A 17,304-nucleotide genomic window follows, 5' to 3' on the forward strand; every position below is an offset into this window, starting at 1 on the left:
ACACCCGTGGGGCGCGCGATGCTCACCCTCCCACGACGGTTGGTGGTTGTGATTCGCCTACAAATCTGCCCTGCCCCCTCCAAGGGGGAGGCTCTGCAATCTTGAGCTTCCTCTCTGCTTCCTTCTGCTCCATCGAGAAAAACTCCTCTCCTCTTTGTTTCTCTTTCGTCCATGGCGTCTCCGGTAGGAAAACCTGGAAGGGGAAGCGTGCGGCTTCGTCCGCCCCTAGGGCCTCCGCGCGTCCGTCGCCTACGCCTCTTTTCCTGGTTATCCCGTCCGCTGCTTGATGGTTGATCTCTCCTCTTCTCCAGTGCTACCACCGCCAAGAAACCCAAGCTTGGTGAGCGTCAAGAGGAGGTGGACGGGCTGTTGGCCCAGCTCAAGAGCGCCGAGGCCGCCTTCGAGGCCGCCCGCCAGGGCGAGGCGGAGGCCAAGGTGGAGCTGCAGTAGCAGTTTGAGGAGGCGACCGACGCCATTCAGGGCGCCCAGGGCGAGGGGGCGTACGTCCGGATGATGGCGTCCCAGTGGACCAAACAGTTCGAGGGCATCGCTGGTAGGGCGGCAAGCGTGACGCGCCAGTTCATGGGAGACGCCCCAGCTCTGCCGAATGTGAGAAGCGACAGGTGCTACCTCGCTTTCTTCCAGAAGGGGTTGGAGACTTTGGAGGCTGGCGTCTCCCGCATGAAGGAGGACAGCATGGCCGACGAGCGCGAGCTTCTGGGCCTTGCCTTCACGCTCGTCTTCTCCAACCTACGCCTCCTTGTACTGTAGCTTGACCTCTGGCGTGTCGTCGAGCCGGCGCCCGCTGAGTCCCGTCGTCTTCTCCGAGACAAAGTCCACCCGCACGTGGACGTCCTGGTGGAGTGGTACGTCCGGGTGCCCATCTCCAGCGAGGAGGAGGGCTCCGACGCTGATCCTGCAGGAGCCAAGGGCGACGTCGGTGGCCTCTCCCCCCTAGGTGCCCCAACTTCTAATTACCTGCTCCTGCGATGTTGGATCAAGAACTCTGCCCTGTCGGGCGTTAAGTTTTTGTGTTATTACCTTTGTCATCCGCAATTTTCCCTTTCGCTCTTGAATTGGTGGTTTTCTCGCTGGTGGTCATTGCGATTCAGCTTCGAAGCTTAGGGCCCGTCGCTGCCCCACCATTGCTCAAGGGTAATGGCGGCAAGGCCCCTCAGGAGGTCCCTTCCTCCCGAGGCACCGCTCGTGCCGCTGTACGCTTGGTCGATGGCCTCGTTCCTCGCCGTAGCTGAATCCTTAGGCCTTGCATCCCTTCGTTAGTACGCGTGTTTTTAATTTGTTGTTAGTTTGGTGTGAAACAAAATGACCCCCATCTAGGCCTGCGGGGTACTTAGCTCGTGGGTTTGCGCTGGTCCCTTCCGTACCTCCTCCTGAGTAGCTCCTGCTTTGTAGGTGGGATGGGGAGGAGACCCTTTCGGCACTCTATTTTTCTGGCCCTGGTCCTGCACCTTATGACCGGCGAGGCTCCTATTGCTCGATGCTCAGGAGCCCACCTTTGGCGCTTGAGCGATCCCTCTTCCTGTTCCTTTGGTCATCGCCCCAAGACGCCTTGAGGCCTCGTGAGACTCTTTGTGGTGATATCGCTGTAAATGTTTTCCTTCAGGACGAGAAGTCCTTGCTTTTGCTCCTTGGCCCCTAGGCGTGGCGCAAAGCGTTCAGATCCTCAGAGAATGTCATCCAGAAAAAGAGGCTTCAAAACCGGTGAAACGAGAAAGCGCAAGAGAAAGTTCCACCCCCCTTTTCTGTTTTTCAAACATCAACTTTTAAAATTGACAGCTTTAAGTCCGGTAGAAGATAGCTCAAAATCCATGAAAAAGCAAGCAAAGCCGCATCCGGCACCTAGGCTGGCATAATCATTGGTGGACTATGAGGGTTTCCTTGCCAGCTGCGGGCATAATCATTCGAAGACTGAGTTGATTGCCTCCGTCTTCTCCCCAGCGCGGAGCATCGGGCTTCCACTAGGCGTGGGGTGTACCCCTTCCGTTTCCTCGGGGGGCCCTGGGCGTATATAGCCTCGGCTCGTTATTACATGAGAGTGTCACGGTGGGGTTGTATCTGGGAGGTCGTGAGGACGCTTTGGCCTCACGAGTGTCCCTACCCCAGAGGCATAGGCGCCTGATTCCAGAAGTCATTGGTGGACTGTGTTGATTGCCGCCATTCCTCCCCAGCGCACAACATTGTCACACCCTATTTTTGCTATCACCTATCTGTGTTGTAAAACTCTGAGCTTGTTAAAACTTTTTCAAATCTAATGTTGTGAGTGCCATGATTGACATTCTATGCTTGTATGCTTGATCATGTGAGGTTTTAAAATCCTAAATTCCTTTTTGGTATTTTACTAATTTCCAAAAACCTTGATAACCAAAGCTAAACCACCTTGAGTTGCACTACATGTCCTTAATAGCAAGCAGTGCTACTACTCATATTTGGTAATCTGATTTTTACCTATTCTTATATTTCCTAATTAAATAACCTGTCCATTTCTAAGGTCAGAGTTGGTATTCCAACATGGAAAAATACTTTTCTGTTTTGGAAAAATCTGATCAAATTTAGAGATGATGAGAATGACATATATTTTCCATACATAAGATTTTAAACCCCATTTTATATTATGTTTATTGATTAACAATATAAAAGCTATTTCTGTCTGTTTTGTCATTTTGAAATATTTTCACAGGAAATATTCTCAATAAATTCCTAGAGAATTCCAGTGATGTCCCTAAGCCATGTATGGAGTCCACATAAAGTGTCACCATGATCAAAGGAGGATAAGGACAACCCAAATACCCCAAAATCCCTGTTTGTCCAGAATCAAGTTAGAGCAACTCTACATAGCAAAGTTTGTCCAATGAGGCTAAAACTTTGCAGGAGTGCCTAATACCTCAAATGAGTGTTCTACACCAAAAATGGGATCTGTGGGACTTAGTTTGCCCACACTCCCTTTGGAAGGAACATATCTGGTCATATTGGAGTGATTTCAAGTTTACAAAGCTAAACTTGTCCATTGGAGCTCAAATTTGGTGGAACTCCATGGTTTATCACCAAAACCAAACTTGTTAAGTCTCAGCACTACTGGTGGGGTGCAACCCCCTGTGACCACTGTCGAACACCTTCTGACAGATAGGAAAAAGCCACCTTAGCCACAGCTAAACCAAACTCCTTTGCTTCAAACTCTTAGATTAAGCAGCCAGCACGTGTATCTAACCCCAGTCAACTGGCCCCTCACTGGTTCAAAGTGAAAATGCCAAAAACCCCAATTTAGACCTCAGTTCATGACTGACAACACCAGTATTTCTTGCCTCCTTTGACCAGCCGAAGCTCCCACTAAAACCAAACGGCTAGCGACACCCCCAGCAAGTGCCAGGACATGCTAGACACGTCCAAAGTGCCTCAGAGCGCACCAGCATACTGTGGCATGCAAAAACTGCGCTTTGGGCGTGCTACAGGGAGTCACCTAGGTGGGGGCGATGCCCTCGGCCAATTCCAGCGTCCCCCGAGATGTCCAACCTCCTCCCCGATATCCCCTCTGCGTCGGGCAAGCCTCAGGGCCCCTGCTCTCTCGCGCTAGAGCTCGCGCGACGCGTGCCCGCGCGCTCTAGATTCGGCCAAGCTTGCGCGGCCACGAATGCACGACTCTCCTCTCTCTCTCTCTCTCTGTAGCAGACGGTTCGGGCAGTCCAATACCACCTCGTGAGACCGTGGTTTCAACCCCAACGTCTCTCTACACCCCCATGCGCGCCACGGTGAGTCACCGACGCTCCCGAGTCTGCTCACTATCACGGGCCTATAAATAGCCCACCCGCTCGCTCCAGAAGCCCTCAGATAGCTTCGCCGCAACGACTACCACCTTCCTAGCCACCCTAGCGAACCAGCAGAGCCCCGGTGCTCGAGATCGACCGAGTCCCCTCCGCCTCGGAGCTCCGATCGATCTCCGGCTACACGATGGCTCCTGCGCCCCTCGACCCCCCAATCTACCCCCCTTGACCCGAGGAAGCTTTCCCCTAACTCGCCCGAGCTTTCCCGTGTCTCTAGCCACCCCCTCGACCACTTCCCGAAACCCCTCCGCCACGGCCTCCTCGTCGCCGGCGAACCCCTGCCTCCCCGTCGTCGTTTCGACCACTAGTAGGTAGGCGACGGTCTCGTGAACCCATTCCCATGCTCATTGGAGTTGAGCACATCGGCAACCACCTCTCTGCCTGGAGGTAGAAGACGACCCCGACAGGTGTACCCCACCTGTCGGTGGCCCAGCCTCCTCCCCCGGGCTGGCCTCGGCCACTGACTGCAGGGCCCCGCGCGTCATGTTCAAACCTGACGGCGCGCACGCCTAGGTAGGCCGTCGGTTGGCCAAGGGCCAGCCCAGCTCTGGGCCGAGCCAGGCCAGGAGCTGGTCTGTGTTTTTCTTTTATTTTTAAACCAGGATTTCTAAGATTATTATAAAAACATTTAACCAGTGTCAAAATATAATTCTTCCACTGTTGTTCTTCTAAAAATGTGTAGTATTTAATGATATTCTTAGATGAATTTTCCCAATAACTAATCTATTTTACAATATTAAAAAGGGCTGAAATGGAATAGTTTTGCTTGTGCTTGGTTGTTTTTAAAAATATTCCTTCAAGGAAAATTTAGGAAAGTGTTTTTAAAATGATATATTAGATTTATCAGAAATAGGGAGCATTTTTAAAATGACTTTGTGGACTGTTTCTGTGTGAGCTATTTCTTATTTATTGTTTTATCGACGATAGAAAACCCGTGTGACGAGGGAATCGGAGCGGAAGACCTCGAAGACCCCGGATACTTAGCTGACCAAGGCAAGCAACTCTTTGACCATGAATGAGCATATGTTACTTTGCATGATAGAATAGCAAGTATTCCCGTTGCATATGATCATAAGTGCCGGTAATCATTTGATATGATTTTACCGAAGGCTCCTCCGGAGTACTTTGCATTGAGCTTGACTCTACCCCCTTAGGGTCATGCTAATACCATGTTGACAAGTAAAGGTAGTAGTAGTACTATCATGAGCACGATGTTGTCACAAAGTAAGAGTTTATGAAAACCCCGTCGGGTGCCACTAATGCCCGAGGGTGATGATGAGTTAGGTGGTCACTTTTGGTGAAGTGATGCACCCAGTATTTGTGTGAGTAAGGTTTCGGAAATGGGATTAGATTTATGATGTGTCGAGCGTCCCAACCTTACCAGTACGACCACGTTACCCGTTATGGGACGGGGCTATGTTAATTACTCTGGTCGGTGCTAGCAAAGAGCCACATTACTAGTGGCGGGAGTGATTGTAGTCACTCTCGTTATGGGGCCGTGCCGGGTAGGACGACTATGCCTTTTTTATGAGTTCTAGTCACACCGTTGGTACCCGCATGGTCGGTACTGTCCAGAGTTGGTGCTCGTAAGACGTACGACATGTGGGCTGGGTACCAATCGAGTGGACCTCTATGTCTAGTATCGTCAGAGGAAAGGCATTGATCGGGTACTTACCTCGGGTATGTGATATACCGCGAGTCGTGGATGACACGGAAGTTTCCTGGATCTCGTGGGTCCAGCGTACTACCTCTGTAGAGTGTAAACTATTCTTATAGCTGTGTCCACGGTCAAGGACAGTTGGGAAATCCTGCTTATACTACGTCCTGATATTTCCGCATAAACCAAGTGTGTGTGAGTGAGTGTGTGTGGTGTTGGGAAAGGTGTTGTTATGAAAGCAATAATATGACCAAGTTCGGTGACTTGGCATATAGGGTGAACCCAGATTGTTCAGCCCTCCACTGATACATTGAGGATATGACTGGGTTCGATGACTTGGCGTATAGGGTGAACTCGGATGGTTCAACCCTTAGCAGACACGTGATATCTCTAACCTGTTCTTCAAGAGTAATTCTTTAAATTGATGCATAAAAAATGATCATTCCACCCTGATGAGTTATACTAGAAATGCATGATATTGTTATCCTTCACTTACATTGTTCATATCATGGGTTGTTTGCGAGTACATTCAAAGTACTCATTGGCTTGCCACTGGTTATGTTATTTTACAAACATGGAAGGACTGGAGTTTGGAGATGAGTACGTCTTCGGCGACACCCCTGCGAACTAGGACACTACCGAGTCAGAATGCCTGTCGGTATAGGCTTGACGGCATGGGCACCCGCTTAGCCCCTTTGTTTTTCCGCTATTAGTGTACTCATGTGATTTGGCCTTAGGTCTTGTCTTGTGAACTTGACCCTTCGGTCACGTAATGTAATAATAATCGGTACTCGGATGTAAGAATCTTTATTTAGTATCTGTGTTCGGTGAGCATTGATGTCTGGGATCACTGAGCACAGCGATTCTCGACTAGTAAGTCGGGGTCCCCACAGAGCTGGTATCAGAGCCATCCTGACTATAGGAAGCCTTAGGTAGCATGGGCGATAGCCGGACAATTAGTGCACATAGATTGACCTGAGAATTGCACCCACTATATATTTCTAACCCTCTCCTCTACACCTTGTAGATGGCTGCCGTACCTGAGACGCTCCTGGAAACGGGCTTCCCTCTGCTTTTGAGTGATAGCCTCGAGAAGTGTCAAGTGTGTCACACGCCCGTCTTTCTCTACTACGATCACTGGGTCAACGCCGACACCAAGGAGTATCACGTGGACGTGATAGTGAAGGCTAATGACTCCCCAACTAGTTGGTTCTTTGAAGGGCCACAAATGGAGGATCTCATGTTGGCCGTGGAGACTGCAGCACGAGAGGCACTCGTGCACTCCGCGACATCCTTCCTGAGATGGCGAACGAACCCGCTACTCGTCACTTACCTTTTGTTAAGGATAAGATAGACGGAAGCTGGACACTCAACCCCTCATCTGAGGACGGGATGCCGTTAAGGTTTCAGACCTACTTCAGCCTGTCCTCAGACACCTTGACGCATCTTTTGGTCAAGGAGTCAACTAGGATTCGCCAAGAGTTGCACCAAGTTAAGGACCTACTTCGCATGGAGAAGATGAAGAACAACAAGGTGAAGAAAGAAGGAGCACATGTGATGTCACCTGGCTTTGCTTTCCGTGGAGGAATACCCCCGCTTCACGTTGTTCCTCTTCAGAGTCGACTCTTAACCGCAGAAGAGTACATCGAGCTTTTCGCTACCTCACAAACCAACAGACGTCGAGATGGTTTACTTCCTTCCCCAACCCCTTCGAGGAAGGGAAGCACTAATGAAGATGAAGACAAAGACGAAGATCCCACAGAGCCGGCTTATGAGACAGCCGAGTCGATCGCGTAGCAGCGTAGGATGTACCGAACGTAGGAGTTCTTGTATCAGGATTTTATGACTCGGATGTTGTGTGACCCTGTTGGATGCAAGTCGCATTCTGCCTTGAGCAGCTTGTGAGCGACTGCATCGCTTGCTTTAAAATAATGAAGTAGTTCTTTCAAAAACCTTTGTCATAAAACCTTGCACACTAGCACACACCAGACCCCCCCTTTACTAGAACGTCATCCCTTTGGAGTGCAACCAGTTCAGCAGAATTTGACCTGTCTACTCCCCTGACAGGATGGTGAATGCAACTCACAACAGCAGTTTCGGCAACCCCGACTCTGCCTCTTCAGGACAGCTGCAGGGAACCAGAGGGGAAGCTCAAGCTGGAGATCACCATGTGCAGCAAGACGATGTACCTCCACCGCCGCCTCCCCCAGAAAGCTTGACGATGGCTCAGTTCCTTCAAGCTCTTCGGGAGGAGCGTCAAGCCAACAATGCCGCTATCCGGCAGCTAGCTCAAACTTTGGTGAACCACCCGCCGCAGAACGGGAATGGCAACAGTCGCTCAACTCTCTCTGAGTTTATGCGGACTATGCCGCCCGTATTCACAGAGACGACTAAGCCCTTGGATGCTGATGACTGGATCCGCACTATCGAAGACCTTCTCGTGTTGGTCAAGTGCACTAACGAAAACGAGAAAGTTCTCTATGCAACCCACTGTCTCGGAGGCACAACCAGAGCTTGGTGGGATGGATTTCAGATCATGCGAGCCGGGCAAGTCATCACTTGGGCCGTGTTCAAGGATGGATTCCGCGTCGCTCACATTCCTCCGGGGATGATGACCATTAAGAAGCGGCAATTCCGAACCTTAAGGCAAGCACTGGATCAGTCAAGGAGTATTTGCAGAAGTTCAACCTTCTATCAAGGTATGCACCTGAAGATGTCAGCACCGAGGCTGCCAAAGTGGAGCGCTTTATGGAAGGACTACAACAGTCACTCCAATATCAACTGGTTGTTTGTGAATGTCGGACCTTCAGTGACCTGGTTAATAAGGCTCTTATGTTGGAAGACAAGCGTCGTGCAATGGACGACACCCGTAAGCGCAAGCTGATAAGTAGTGGAGGACCGATCAACCCAAAACCATGACCATGGCAGTCAGCCCCAGTAAGACCCAACTATCAGCAACAGTAGTACAAGCATCCAACATTTCGCCAGAATAACCAACCTCAGCAAGTCAGCGTCAAGCCAGCAAGCACTCCGCCGAACAACGGTGGGGGCAAGACCAACCTTCCAGCGCAAGTTACCTGTTTCAGGTGTGGACAACCAGGGCACTATTCCAGGCAGTGCCCCAATAAGAAACCCGATGTTCCGCGCCCCAATGCGCCAAATCTAGGCCAAGGAGCACCAGGCAAGAACCAGGCTCCCCGCAATCAGCAGTATCACAGCAAGGGGCGGATTAATCATATTTCTGCGGAAGAGGCACATGAAGACCCGGACTGCATTCTGGGTACGTTCCTCGTCAACTCTACCCCAGCAACCGTATTGTTTGATTGTGGTGCTTCGCATTCCTTTGTTACGCAAAAGTTTGCGGAAAAGTGTGGTCTAGAACCTACCTTGCTTCACGGGCATATGGTAATTCAAACCCCGGGAGCAGTTTTGAGGACCAACCTAGGGTGTAGAAAGGTTGGGATAGTTATCAATGGGACGAGCTTCTCAGCGGATCTCATTGTGCTTAAGTCGCAAGGCCTAGAAGTAATCCTCGGTATGGACTGGTTAGCCAAGCATCAGAGTGTCTTGGACTGTGCTAACAGGGCCATTACCATGACAAGTGACCAAGGGGTCAAAGTCAAGTATGTCTCTAAGCCAGTACCCACTCGAGTGCCACGAGTTAACAACCTATCAGAGGAAGGACTCGACCAAGTGCCAATAGTCTATGAGTACCCGGATGTCTTTCCTAATGAGCTACCAGGGATGCCTCCTGACCGAGACATCCAGTCATCATCAAACTCATGCTCGAATCAGGGCCTATCTATAAGAAGCCTTACAGGATGGGATTTGAAGAGCTAGTAGAGTTGAAGAAGCAACTGGGTGAGCAACTCAGGAAAGGGTTTATTCGTCCAAGTGCGTCACCTTGGGGATCACCTGTTCTCTTCGTCTCCAAGAAGGATGGGACAATCCGAGTATGCGTCAATTACCGATCACTCAATGAGGTCACAATCAAGTACAAGTATCCACTCCCCAAGATTGAAGACTTGTTCGACCAGCTTAATGGAGCAAAGGTATTCTCCAAGATCGACCTTCGATCTGGATATTACCAACTAAAGATTCGACCTGAAGACATTCCGAAGACGGCATTTGTGACCTGGTACGGTCCGTACGAATGCACTGTCATGTCCTTCGGATTGATGAATGCCCCAGCTTACTTCATGTACCTCATGAATAAGGTCTTCATGGAGTATTTGGACAAGTTTGTCATTGTATTCATTGACGACATATTAATCTTTTCCAAGTCTGAAGAAGAGCATGAGCAACACTTGAGGTTAGTATTGGAGAAGCTTCGACAGCACCAACTATATGCCAAGTTCAGCAAATGCCTGTTTTGGCTGAACGAAGTTAGATTCCTAGGTCATACCATGATGGCAAGTGGGTTGGCGGTGGATCCCTCTAAGATTACCACGGTAACCAGCTGGGAATCGCCAATCGACGTGAAGGAAGTCACGAGCTTTCTCGGACTCGCAGGATACTACCACAATTTCGTAGAAGGATTCTCCCGCATCGCGCGACCTATGACTCAACTCTTGAAGAAAGGCAAGAAGTTCGAATGCATGCCAGAATGTGAGGCAAGATTCCAAGAGTTGAAGAAGAGGCTAACCACCGCCCCGGTATTGGCCACTCCAGATATCAGCAAGGAGTTCGTGATATACTGTGGTGCCTCAGGGACCGGGCTAGGTGGGGTTCTAATGCAGGATGGCAGGGTCGTGGCATACTTGTCGCGGCAACTGCGTCCGCATGAGGAGAATTATGCCACCCATGATCTCGAGTTGGCAGCAGTAGTGCATGCCTTGAAGACATGGCGACATTACCTTCTGGGGAAGCGATGTGAAATATACACCGACCACAAGAGCCTGAAGTATATTTTAACCCAAAGGGAATTGAATATGAGGCAACTGAGATGGTTGGAGTTAATCAAAGACTACGACCGCAGCATTCAATATCACCCCAGTAAGGAAAATGTAGTGGCTGATGCCTTGAGTCCGAAGACCAGCACCTTAAACGTCATGCCTAAGGAAAGGCAGCCCGCCTTATACGAAGAATTGGAGAACTTCGGATTGGAACTGGTGGAACCAGGAGTCCTAGATAACCTCGAAGTCAAGCCAACGCTGGAAGACGACATCAAGGAGGCCCAGAAGGGTCACAAGAGCATCGAAGGTATCAAGAAGAAGATTCCAGAAGGCAAGGCCCCAGGATTCTTGGAGGATGATCAAGGAGTGGTGTGGTTTGGGAAACGTTTATGCGTACCCAACAAGGTTGAACTCAAGGAACTCATCCTATGTGAAGCTCATGATACACCCTACTCCATTCACCCCGGTGGTACCAAGATGTACCAAGATCTCCGAGAAAGATTCTGGTGGTACGGCATGAAGAGGGAAATCGCTTCGTATGTGGCCAAGTGCGTTGTGTGTGAGCAAGTTAAGGCTGAGCATCAGCGACCCGCAAGACTGCTACAACCTCTCCAGATGCCGGAATGGAAGTGGGACAAGGTAGGGATGGATTTCATTACCGGCCTACCAAGGTCTAGCAAGGGCCATAACTCGATATGGGTTGTTGTCGACCATCTGACCAAGGTGGCCCATTTCGTCCCTGTCAACACCACTTATGACGGGAACAAGTTGTCTAGTCTCTATATCGAGCGCATAGTAAGCCTTCATGGAGTTCCCAAGGAGATTGCATCTGACCGAGGAACGTAGTTCACCCCAAGATTTTGGAGGAAACTTCAGGAAGCCCTCGGTACCAAGCTCTCTTTCAGTACCACCTTCCACCCGCAGACGGGAGGACACACGGAAAGGGTGAATTAGATACTCGAAGATGTGCTCCGCGCATGTGTCCTAGCGCACGGAGCCAAATGGAAGATTGTCTGTCGTTCGCTGAGTTTTCATACAACAACAGCTACCAGTCTAGTCTCTAGATGGCCCCGTTCGAAGTGGTGTACGGACGAAAATGCCGCACCCCACTCAACTGGTCGAAAACCGGAGATGGGCTGATTTTCGGACCAGAAGTTTTGCACCGGGCAGAAGTGAAGGTCCAACTAGTCCAAGAAAATCCGAAGGCAGCCAAGTCGCGACAAAAGAGTTATGCGGACTCTCGGCGTAGGAATGTGGAGTTCATTCCCGGAGATCTGGTGTACATGCGAGTCACACCTCTTAAGGGAACCAAGTGTTTCCACGTTAAGGGGAAGCTCGCTCCTAGGTTCATTGGGCCATTCAAGATCACGGCAAGGCGTGGAGAGGTTACTTATTAGCTGGAATTACCTCTGGAACTTTCGGGTGTGCACAATGTTTTCCACGTGTCACAACTTAGGAAGTGTCTCTAGACGCCAAGTCGTTCCGATACTTATAAGGACATTGATCACCAGGCCATTGATCTTCAGTCTGATCTCACCTATCGCGAGAGGCCAATCCGCATTCTGGATGAAGCACAGCGATGCACTCGAAGCCGCACCATCAAGTATTTCAAGGTTCAATGGAGCAACCACACCGAAGCCGAAGCCACATGGGAGAGTGAAGACTACCTCCGATCTGAGTTTCCAGACCTTTTTAACACCTAGCTTAGGAATCTCAGGGACGAGATTCTTGTAAGGGGGATAGGTCTCTCACACCCTGTTTTTGCTATCACTTGTTTGTATTGTAAAATTCTGAGCTTGCTAAAACTTTTTCAAAACTAATGTTGTGAGTGCCATGATTGACATTGTATGTTTGTATGCTTGATCATGTGAGGTTTTAAAACCCTAAATTCCTTTTTGGTATTTTACTGATTTCCAAAAACCTTGATAACCAAAGCTAAACCACCTTGAGTTGCACTACATGTCCTTGATAGCAAGCAGTGCTACTACTCATTTTTACCTATTCTTATATTTCCTAATTAAATAACCTGTCCATTTCCTAATTAAATAACATGTCCATTTCTAAGGTCAGAATTGGTATTCGAACATGGAAAAAATAATTTTCTGCTTTGGAAAAATCTCATTAAATTTAGAGATGATCACAAGGACATATATTTTCCATACATAAGATTTTAAACCCCATTTTATATTATGTTTATTGATTAAAACTATAAAAGCTATTTCTGTCTGTTTTCGCATTTTGAAATATTTCCAAAGGAAATATTCTCAATAAATTCCTAGAAAATTGCAGTGATGTCCGTAAGCCATGTATGGAGTACACATAAAGTTTCACTATCATCAAAGGTGGATAAGGACCCCAAATACCACCAAAAACCCTGTCTATCCAAAATCAAGTTAGAGCAACTCTACATAGAAAAGTTTGTCCAATGAGGCTAAAACTTTGCAGGAGTGCCTAACACCTCAAACGAGGGTTCTACACCAAAAATGGGATTTGTGGGACTTAGTTTGCCCACACTCCCGTTGGAAGGAACACATCTGGTCATATTGGAGTGATTTCAAGTTTACAAAGCTAAACTTGTCCATTGGAGCTCTAATTTGGTGGAACTCCATGGTTTATCACCAAAACCAAACCTGTTAAGTCTCAGCACCAGTGGTGGGGTGCAACCCACCGTGACCACGGTCAAACACCTTCTGACAGATAGGAAAAAGCCACCTTAGCCACAGCTAAACCAAACTCCTTTGCTTCAAACTCTTAGATTAAGCAGCCAGCACCTGTATCTAACCCCAGTCAACTGCCCCCTCACTGGTTCAAAGTGGAAATGCCAAAAAACCCAATTTAGACCTCAGTTCAAGACTGACAACACCAGTATTTCTTGCCTCCTTTGACGAACCAAAGCTCCCACTAAAACCAAACGGATAGCCACACCCCCAGCAAGTGCCAGGACATGCTTGACACATCCAAAGTACCTCAGAGCGCACCAGCATGTCATGGCATGCCAAAACTGCGCTCTGGGCGCGCTACAAGGAGTCACCGAGGTGGGGGCGACACCCTCGGCCAGTTCCAGCCTCCCCCGAGATGTCCAACCTCCTCCCCGACAACCCCTCTGCGTCGGGCAAGCCTCAGGGCCCCTCCTCTCTTGCACTAGAGCCCGCGCAACTCCTACCCGCGCGCTCCAGATTCGGCCAAGCTTGCGCAGCCATGAATGCACGGCTCTCCTCTCTCTCTCTCTCTCTCTGCAGTAGACGGTTCGGGCAGTCCAATACCACGTCCTGAGACCGTGGTTTCAACCCCAACGTCTCTCTGCATCCCCAAGCGCGCCACAGTGAGTCACTGGCCCTCCCGAGTCTGCTCACACTCGCGGGCCTATAAATAGCTTTGCCGCAACTACTAGCACCTCCCTAGCCACCCCAGCGAACCAGAAGAGCCCCGGTGCTCGAGATCCATCGAGGCCCCTCCGCCTCGGAGCTCCGGTCGATCTCCGGCTACACGACGGCTCCTGCGCCCCTCGACCCCCTAATCTGACCCCCTTGACCCCAAGAAGCTTTCCCCTCACTCGCCCGAGCTTTTCCGTGTCTCTAGCCACCCCCTCGACCACTTCCCGAAACCCCTCCACCGCGGCCTTCTCGTCGCCGGTGAACCCCTGCCTCATCGTCGTCATTTCGACCACCAGCAGGTAGGCGACAGTCTGGCGAACCCATTCCTGTGCTCATTGGAGCTTGAGCACGTCGGCAACCACGTCTGCGTCCTCCTCCTCCTCTCTGGCTGGAGGTAGGAGATGCCCCGACAGGTGTACCCCACCTGTCGGTGGCCCAGCCTCCACCCCCCGCGCTGGCCTCGGCCATTGACCGTAGGGATCCGCGCGTCAGGTTCAAACCTCACGGAGCGCGCGCCTCAGCAGGCCGTCGGCTGTCCATGGGCCAGCCCAGCTCTGGGCCGAGCCAGGCCAGGAGCTGGCTTGTGTTTTTCTTTTATTTTTAAACCTGGATTTCTAAGATTTTTATAAAAACATTTAACCTGTGTAAAAATATAATTCTTCCACTATTATTCTTCTAGAAATGTGTAGTATTTAATGATATGCTTATATGAATTTTCCCAGCAACTAATCTATTTTACAATATTAAAAAGGGCTAAAACGGAATAGTTTTGCTTCTGCTTGGTTGTTTTTAAAAATATTCCTTCAAGGAAAATTTAGGCAAGTATTTTTAAAATGATATATTAGATTTATCAGAAAAATAGGGAGCATTTTTAAAATGACTCTGTGGACTGTTTCTGTGTGAGCTATTTCTTATTTATTGTTTTATCAATGATTGAAAACCCGTGCGACGAGGGAATCGGAGCGGAAGACCTTGAACACCCCGGATACTTAGGTGACCAAGGCAAGCAGCCCTTTGACCATGACCGAGCATATGTTACTTTGCATGATAGAATAGCAAGTATTCCCGTTGCATATGATCATAAGTGCCGGTAATCATTTGATATGATTTTACCGAAGGCTCCTCCGGAGTACTTTGCATTGAGCTTGACTCTACCCCCTTAGGGTCATGCTAATACCATGTTGACAAGTAAAGGTAGCAGTAGTACTATCATGAGAATGATGTTGTCACAAAGTAAGAGTTTATGAAAACCCCGTCGGGTGCCACTAATGCCCGAGGGTGATGATGAGTTAGGTGGTCAATTTTGGTGAACTGATGCACCCGGTATTAGTGTGACTAAGGTTTCGGAAATGGGATTAGATTTATGATGTGTCGACCGTCCCAACCTTACCAGTACGACCACGTTACCCTTATGGGACGGGGCTATGTAAATTACTCTGGTCGGTGCTAGCAAAGAGCCACATTACTAGTGGTGGGAGTGATTGTAGTCACTCTCGTGATGGGGCCATGCCGGGTAGGACTACTATGCCATTTTTATGAGTTCCAGTCACACCGTTGGTCCCCTCATGGTCAATACTGTCCAGAGTTGGTGCTCGTAAGACGTACGACATGTGGGCTGGGTACCAATCGAGTGGACCTCTTTGTCTAGTATCGTCAGGGGAAAGGCATTGATCGGGTACTTACCTCGGGTATGTGATATACCGCGAGTCGTGGATGACAGGGAAGTTTGCCGGATCTCGTGGGTCCAGCGTACTACCTCTGCAGAGTGTAAACTATTTGAATAGCCGTGTCCACGTTCAAGGACAGTTGGGAAATCCTGCTTAAACTACGTCCTGATATTTCCGCAGAAACCAAGTGTGTGTGAGTGAGTGTGCGTGGTGTTGGGAAAGGTGTTGTTATGAAAGAATAATATGACCAAGTTCGGTGACTTGGCATATAGGGTGAACCCGGATGGTTCAGCCCTCCACTGATACATTGAGGATATGACCAAGTTCGATGACTTAGTGTATAGTGTGAACTCGGATGGTTCATCCCTTAGAAGACATGTGATATCTGTAACCTGGTCTTCAAGAGTAATTCTTTAAATTGATGCATAAACAATGATCATTCCACCCCGATGAGTTACACTACAAATGCATGATATTGTTATCCTTCACTTTCATTGTTCATATCATGGGCTGTTTCTGAGTACATTCAAAGTACTCATTGGCTTGCCACTGGTTATGTTATTGACCAGACATCGAAGGACCGGAGTTTGGAGATGAGTACGTCTTCGGCGACACCCCTGCGAACTAGGACGCTTCCGAGTCAGAATGCCTATCGGTGTAGGCTTGATGGCATGGGCACCCGCTTAGCCCCTTTGTTTTTCCGCTATTAGTGTACTTGTGTGATTTGGCCTTAGGCCCTGTCTTGTGAACTTGACCCTTCGGTCACGTAATGTAATAATAATCGGTACTCGGATGTAAGACTCTTTATTCAGTATCTGTGTTCGGTGAGCATTGATCTATGGGATCACTTAGCATGGCGATTCTCGACTAGTAAGTCGGGGTCCCCACAAACATAGGGCTTCCACTAGGCGTGGGGTGGACCCCTTCCGCGTCCTTGGGGGCCCTGGGCATATACAGCCTCGGCTTGTTATTACGTGAGAGTGTCATGGGATGAAGTATGTTCCGGAAGGATTGAAGGACGATGCAGAGGTGTGATGGGTTTATGCAGGTCACGTACGCTTCTTCTCCTGAGACTGGCTGAGGGCTTTTCTATTGCTCTACATCGGCAGGTCCCAGTCCCGCACATTTCCCTACCACCATGAGGCGCCTCACGGGGCAATGCCGGGGCTCCCCTTATACCGACCGAATGTTCCTAGACGGCACCTGGGTGGCCAAGTGGCTTTGTGACCAGTAAGGCTCTTGAGGCACGATGCTCAGGAGCCCCCTTTAATGTTTGACGGCTCTGCGTCACCAAGATCCAGTCCCGCACATTTCCAACCGCCATTGCCTGCGACCGAATGAGCGAACGCAAATACATGTTCAAGCCCTGCCACCCCTGATAATGGCAGAATGTCCATGGACGATATCAAGGGCAACAGGTGGCCTAACGACCGGTAAGTCCCCTGAGGCGCAATGCTCAAGAGCCCCCTTTTGACGCTCAAGCGGCCCCCATCTCGTCGTGCCGATTGTAGCCCTGGGATGCCGCGAGGCCTCCCCAGGTACCGCGATGGAGCGTCGTGCACCTGCCGGAGACCCCGAGCGGGGGGGGGGGGGGGTAGATTGCCCGAAGATGCAAGCAAGGCAAGATGTCAGCTCGCCGAATGGATGCAACAGAAGTTATGGAGACATGAGTAAATGATATGATGGCCACGGGTATGCCATGAACACTTGAAGGTCCTGCGGTCAGCATGGACTCCTTAGAGCAGTGAACCCAAAAAATTACCCCGCATAGCTTCTTCGCGTATGAGGGGCGCCTCGTGAGGCCCGGCCCTCGGCGCCTGTGCCGGCATCATGGTTGTTGTGGGTGGCCCGCGCCACTTGTGTCCCATTGCTCCA

The sequence above is a fragment of the Hordeum vulgare genome, chromosome 6H (genome assembly GCF_904849725.1).
Source record: "Hordeum vulgare subsp. vulgare chromosome 6H, MorexV3_pseudomolecules_assembly, whole genome shotgun sequence".
NCBI classification, from domain to species: Eukaryota; Viridiplantae; Streptophyta; class Magnoliopsida; order Poales; family Poaceae; genus Hordeum; species Hordeum vulgare.